The following is a 7,237-nucleotide window of genomic DNA, read 5'->3' as shown; positions in this document are numbered from 1 at the left end:
CATAGAGTTGGAAGAGACCACAAGGGCCATCGAGTCCAACCCCCTGCCAAACAGGAAACACCATCAGAGCACTCCTGACTGTTATTCTAAAGCAGCAATGCTGCAGCAAGCAAAGGCTACAGCAGCTCAGTCAGCTGCTTGTGGCTGGAAAGCCAAACAGGAAGTTTGTGACTGTTGCCATGGAAACAAAGGGGCAGTCCATTCTGTACTGAGCACCGGATGTTAGCTCAGTGTGTGTCATATGACCTGTACAGGATGTACATGGGTGGAGTTTGGAGTTTCTCTCTGTTTGTTGATGAGAGCAGACATGTTTTCTCTATATGACTGCTGAAGACAGGAATAAAACATGTAGATACATTTCTGTCTGTGTCTGATTCCCCTCCCTGGGGATATGCTGGAGAGCAGGGAGGAGGAGAGCAGTTGGTGTGTTTTTCTCACAGCCTGAGGAAAATCGCCGGAACGGACCTCGTGTGTTTTTCCTACCGGGAGTCGCCGGAGGGAGGTCAAAGAATTCAGCCGGTGCCTGGAGAGATAGGCACATACCTCTGACCGGCACTGAATTCTGACATTGGTAGCAGTTGACGGTTGCTACGATCCATGGGAGTCTGCATCAAGGAGACTGTATTCATCCCTCTCCATGGAAGCCTGAGATGGAAGCTGATTCTCTGCAGCCAGAAGCTGACCAGAAGAAGCTGAAAGCCAAGCTACGGAGCCCAGGTATGAGATTTTCGGGCTTAGAAGTGTGAATGCAGATGGATTAATTCTCTGCTTCATGGGAGCAACGTTTGGGAAAAACAGCTCCGAGAGAGAAGAGTCTGCATTCCAAACATTCCTGTGGTTTTTCCTGTCCAAGGAAAGGAATGTGGTTGCTTAGCAACGCAGATAAGGGCTGGAAGTCAGGCTATGCCCAGAGAGGCACAAACAGCTCGTGTTTTGACTAGGAACTGTGAAAGGGACATTCCAAGCGGCCAGTGTTATTGCTGCCAGGTGCACAGAGTGTAAACAAGCCAGCTATTGGATTTTAGAGGCTTGTGTTTGAGAGTCAATGCAAGGACTCAAAATGGATGCCAAGAAGGAAGTCCTGCCTTCTCCACCCCTCTTGACCAGTGACAATTATGCATCTTGGTCTATTAAGATGAAGGCCTTGCTGCAGAATCAGAGACTGTTTGAGGTGATTGAAAACCCCATCCCTGCAGCACCAACGCCTGTTTGGGAGTCACAGGATGTGAAGGCCAGAACTGCTATAATTCTGTGCGTGTCAGACTCTCAGCTTATTCATATACAAGATTTACCGCACGCGAAAGATGTTTGGGACACGCTGAGAAGGACACATCAGAGAGATGCAGGTTCTTCAGCGTTGCTGTATTTTGAAAAGCTGACTAACCTGAGGCTTGCGCCTGATGGAGATGTTCAAGCGCACCTGACGGAAATGAAATTTCTGCGTCAGCAGATGGTGGAACGCAATTTCCGTCTGGATGAGGAAGTGTTTTGCTTCATGGTGATCAACAGCCTGAATCGGACTTACAAAACGGTTGCCAGTCAGCTGGGGTCCCTCCCAGCGCAAGATCTAACGTCGGACAGGGTCTTTTCCGTGATTCTGAACGAACATGACAGACTTGCCGCCCTGGAAGTCAAGGACAGGGGGAGGGAAGAACGGAGTTCAGACACCCCCACTGCTGAAGCTACTGGAGGAGACGCCGTAGCTTTGAACGTTGTCCAATGCCACAATTGTGGACAGATTGGGCATCTTCAGCGGAACTGCAGGAAGCCACGTCAGAACAAAGGAGCCAAGGGAAGCTCCACGAAGTCTGAGGCGTCAGGCAGAAGTCATGCCAAGTCACAGGCGAAGCCTGCAAAGGCTTTGATGTCCCTAAAAGCCACACCACAAGTGGGGAATTCCTTCATTTTAGACACGGGAGCGACGGTTCACATGACCCATCGCAGGGATTTGTTTTCGTCGTTTAAGAAGCAAAGCTTCGTTGTACAACAAGCCAACGGTCAAGAGCTGGAAGCCACCGGAATTGGGACTGTGTATCTTAAAAGTCTGAACTTGACTATAAACAATGTTTATTTGGTTCCAGAGTTGAAGTACAATCTGCTCAGCGTTTCGCAGATCGCCAAGAAGGGACTAAAACTGTCCTATGATGATCAACACTGCGAGATCTACAAAGATGGAGAGTTGTATCTTTCTGCCGAAGAGAAAGATGGACTGTATTTGTTGACTTTTGATCAAAGTGATTACATGGAATGTAATTCTTGTGATTCTAACATGATTTCTTTTGCAGGTGTAGCCAAGAAGAACACCAAGCAGGTCACCTCGAGGGTCGACAGGGCATTTCAGCGGGTGTATGCTGATGTGATTGGTCCTTTAGCACCATCTAGAGGCAATGCAAAGTATTACCTAATATGTGTTGATTCTTTTACAGGTTTTGTCTGGATTTATCTTTTGGAGAGACCGAAAGAAGCCTTAGAAAGGTTTAAAGAGTTTTGTGATAAGGTTAAAAATATGCATGATGCTGACATAGAATGTCTTTGCACAGATGAGAAGCCAATTTTTCTCTTACAGGATTTCCAGAGGTTCCTGAAGAAGAAAGGGATAAGACACAAAATTGCAGCTTCCGAAGAAGCTTGGAACAGATGTGTTTGTGTTAGGGTGAACAAAGAATTGCAAAAGGGAATGCATGCGCAATTGCTTAGTTCACATCTGCCACATGAGTACTGGGCTGAGTCGCTAATGTCATATTGTTACACGTGGTTGAGAAAGGTTTCAAAAGACTTGGGATGTTCTCCTTTTGAGAAACTGTTCCACAGAAAACCTTCTGTTGCCCATTTCAAGGTTTTTGGGTCTCATGTGAGGACAGAAGCTCCAGGTGGAGTAAAGAATGCCAGAGGCATTTTTGTGGGTTATGAAAAGGGTCTCTACAGAGTAATTTTGTCTGAATCTGGTAAGGTGATTCTCACAAAATTTCTAGAGAGTGCTCCTGAACAGGAGCGAGTGGTTGTTCACACATTTCCCACAGGTGATGATGATGATTCTGATGATGATGATGATGAGTTTGATCTTATTGAGTTCAGTAGTACTGATGATGACAGCGATAGCTCAGACAGCTCAGTTGTCACAGTCATTGAGAAGAAATCTCACACAATGACTAGACCCTCAGAAGAGGAGGATGAACCACTGATTAAGCTTAGTACTGGTTCTCCAGAGAGCTCAGAGGCTGAACCAGAAAGCAGAGAAGAGCAGCACCTCTTACGTAGGTCTGAGAGAGCAACGAAGGGTGTACCACCCAAGAGGTATTCAAAAGAGTTTGCCAACCAAGCTGTTGCATGTGTTGCTGTTGTAAATGACCAAGGTCAAATTGAAGCTGTGTCTGAGTCAGAGACAAAGGCACAACAGAGAGTTGCTAACCAAGGTAATGCAGAAGCACTCATTCCTTGGAAGTCACACAACCAGAGAGGTACATTGGTGAAACCAATGGCGGGTAGTTCCAAGGGTGGAACTGAAACAACAGGGGAGTGTTATAAGTATAACAACTGTTTGTTTTCTTCTCTGGATGACGCTTTGCTCGCAGCACGCATTGATACTTTAGGGGGAGTATGTTATTCTAAAGCAGCAATGCTGCAGCAAGCAAAGGCTACAGCAGCTCAGTCAGCTGCTTGTGGCTGGAAAGCCAAACAGGAAGTTTGTGACTGTTGCCATGGAAACAAAGGGGCAGTCCATTCTGTACTGAGCACCGGATGTTAGCTCAGTGTGTGTCATATGACCTGTACAGGATGTACATGGGTGGAGTTTGGAGTTTCTCTCTGTTTGTTGATGAGAGCAGACATGTTTTCTCTATATGACTGCTGAAGACAGGAATAAAACATGTAGATACATTTCTGTCTGTGTCTGATTCCCCTCCCTGGGGATATGCTGGAGAGCAGGGAGGAGGAGAGCAGTTGGTGTGTTTTTCTCACAGCCTGAGGAAAATCGCCGGAACGGACCTCGTGTGTTTTTCCTACCGGGAGTCGCCGGAGGGAGGTCAAAGAATTCAGCCGGTGCCTGGAGAGATAGGCACATACCTCTGACCGGCACTGAATTCTGACACTGACATGGTTGTCAAGCCTCTGCTTAAAGACCTCCAAAGAAGGAGACTCCACCACACTCCTTGGCAGCAAATTCCACTGTCGAACAGCTCTTACTGTCAGGAAGTTCTTCCTAATGTTTAGGTGGAATCTTCTCTCTTGTAGTTTGGAACCATTGCTCCGTGTCCGCTTCTCTGGAGCAGCAGAAAACAACCTTTCTCCCTCCTCTATGTGACATCCTTTTATATATTTGAACATGGCTATCATATCACCCCTTAACCTCCTCTTCTCCAGGCTAAACATGCCCAGCTCCCTTAGCCGTTCCTCATAAGGCATCGTTTCCAGGCCTTTGACCATTTTGGTTGCCCTCCTCTGGACACATTCCAGTTTGTCAGTGTCCTTCTTGAACTGTGGTGCCCAGAACTGGACACAGTACTCCAGGTGAGGTCTGACCAGAGCAGAATACAGTGGCACAGGGAGTTGGACTCTAACAACATATGGAGGGCACCATGTTGCCCCCCCCCCATTGCTCTAATTCACCCGTGATGACCTAGCAACTGGTGGTAGTAGAGAACGTTTCTGGAGTCCCTCAGGTGTCGCTGTGGTCTAAACCACCGAGCCCCTTGGGCTTGCAGGTTATAAGGTCGGCAGTTCAAATCCACGTGATGGGGTGAGCTCCCGTTGCTCTGTCCCACCTTCTGCCAACCTAGCAGTTCAAAAGCACGCCAGTGCCAGTAGGTACATAGGTACTGCTACGGTGGGAAGGTAAACAGTGTTTCCATGCACTCTGGTTTCCGTCACGGTGTCACGTTGCACTAGAAGCGGTTTAGTTCTGCTGACCACATGACCCAGAAAGCTGTCTATGGACAAATGCTGACTCTCTTGGCCTGAAAACCCCATAGTTGAATTTGACTGGATTTAACTGTCCAGGAGTACTTTACCTTTACCTTCGTACCTTAGCCTCACCTGTTTCCCTGAAGCTTAGGAAAGGAAGGAAGGAAGGAAGGAAGGAAGGAAGGAAGGAAGGAAGGAAGGAAGGAAGGAACATGTTGTTGTTTAGTTATTTAGTCGTGCCTGACTCTTCGTGATCCCATGGACCAGAGCACGCCAGGCACTCCTGTCTTCCACTGCCTCCCAAAGCTTGATCAAACTCATATTCGTAGCTTTGAGAACACTGTCCAACCATCTCATCCTCTGTCGCCCCCTTCTCCTTGTGCCCTCAATCATCCCCAACATCAGGGTCTTTTCCAGGGAGTCTTCTCTTCTCATGAGGTGGCCAAAGTATTGGAGCCTCAGCTTCAGGATCTGTCCTTCCAGTGAGCGCTCAGGGCTGATTTCCTTCAGAATGGAGAGGTTTGATCTTCTTGCAGTCCATGGGACTCTCAAGAGTCTCCTCCAGCATCATAATTCAAAAGCATCAATTCTTCAGCGATCAGCCTTCTTTATGGTCCAGCTCTCACTTCCAGACATCACTACTGGGAAAACCGCAGCTTTAACTATATGGACCTTTGTCGGCAAGGTGATCTGCTTAACTAATAGAACACCTGGCAATGTGCAAAGCACTTTTCTTTGAATGCCATGTTGCAAATCAAGTTGTCTAAAGGTTCAGCCGTAGTTTATCTGCTGGGTTTTACTGCACCGAAGTTCAGAGCTGTGCATATTGTTGGAGGCCCACTTCCCAGGTGGTGACACTTTCAAACAGCAATCTTGTTGGTTCATCCATTTACATGGGTGCCATTTTCCTAACTCCAAAACTAAAAGTTGCTGGTTTGGGGCAGAATAACTAGAATTTCCTACACCATTGTGCTTCACTGATGCTGTCTCTCTCTCCTCTTCCTCCTCCTCTACCACCACCACCTGCCTTTGTAAGTTTATTGTCAGAGACGACTGAAAATGTACACAAATGTCTATATCGGGGTGGGAGCATAAAGATATAATGGGAGCCTTCCTTATATAATTTCCTGGTATGATGCCTGTCGGGGGGGAAATGAAGTGAAATTATATGATGTCAGAAAATCGTGTTTCAAAATGATTGACAACATTGGAGTGTTTTGCATGGTGAAACGAGGTGGAAAATTTTAATTGCATGATGGGAGGACATAATATTTATTACACTCTTGTAACCTCCGATCGGAGGCAAGAGGACTCCCGTTGTATATTTTGCATTAATGCGGCTGGCTAAATCTTTAAATGAGCAAGTGAAATGTACAATTCTCCATCCGAAACCATTTCCCTCTATGGCGCGTGATTAAGTTTTCACTCTCTGATAAGTCAAACAGTGTCAGAGTGACTGACACATCATCATAATGATAAAGAGATTCACCGATACATATTACTATTCTGATTCGAGCAATCTGAAAAGACAGCTTTCCTAGGTCAAAGGGAGATTAAAACAGAACGCTGCTAAAAACTCGGGCTGGAACGGAAAGCGGCAAAAATCTGCAGTGATATCTTCCAGGGCCTTTGACATCCCAACACAGAGAGGTCCTTGTAGGGCTGAGTGAAAATGGTCCTCACCCAAACAGACCACCTGATTTGAAGGCTGTGAAGTTGAGGGAGGCCATGTCAGTGATTCGATGGGCCCCATGTACCCATCCCCATATATAAAAATACCAGTTGCTAAAAAAAAATAAAAAGAGTGTTGGCCACCAGTGGCAGCTACCATTTCCCCCCAAAATGCACTGGAATGACACAACTTCCACAGTATTTGGGGATGACACAGTGTTTGCTAAGAGGATCTCCACCATTGCAAGCAGTGTTGCTAACATGTGCTGTGGGAAGATGGATGGAAGAGGCCGTGCGCCACCAATGGTCAGCCCAATGCACTTATCAAAGAGGTTCATACACAACTGACACAAAAGCTTCTGCCCGGCTTAGGGAGGGAGCCGTGATGCTCACCCGCACAATGTCAGGATGTCAAGACGTCACCCGCATGACATGGGGGGGGGCGGCATCACCCTTCAAAAGCTGATGCCTCTGGCCCAAACTGTTCCCCTATGGAAAATTTCACCCCACGCCACTGACTGGATCCTGGGCAGTTCACATGTGACCAGATTCATATTTACCTTTCTTCTATATACAGTGGTACCTTGGTTCTTGAACTTAATCAGTTTTGGGAGTCCGTTCGACTCTCGAAACCATTCGAAAACCAAGGCACGGTTTCTGATTGGTT

General features: G+C 46.9%; 1 long non-coding RNA gene across 1 annotated transcript in view; it reads left to right on the top strand.

The window, feature by feature from the left end:
• The first annotated feature begins 3,037 nt into the window (after nucleotides 1–3,037).
• LOC307212014 overlaps nucleotides 3,038–7,237 on the top strand; it is a 535,673-nt gene continuing 531,473 nt past the window's right edge. The window contains exon 1 of the long non-coding RNA XR_013836725.1: nucleotides 3,038–3,749. This is a non-coding gene — a long non-coding RNA (uncharacterized lncRNA). The remainder of the gene's footprint in view (nucleotides 3,750–7,237) is intronic.

Source organism: Podarcis cretensis (genome assembly GCF_951804945.1).
Source record: "Podarcis cretensis genome assembly, chromosome: 3".
NCBI lineage: Eukaryota > Metazoa > Chordata > Lepidosauria > Squamata > Lacertidae > Podarcis > Podarcis cretensis.
Note: the sequence above shows the minus strand (reverse complement) of the source record. Positions and strands in the feature narration are given on the sequence as shown.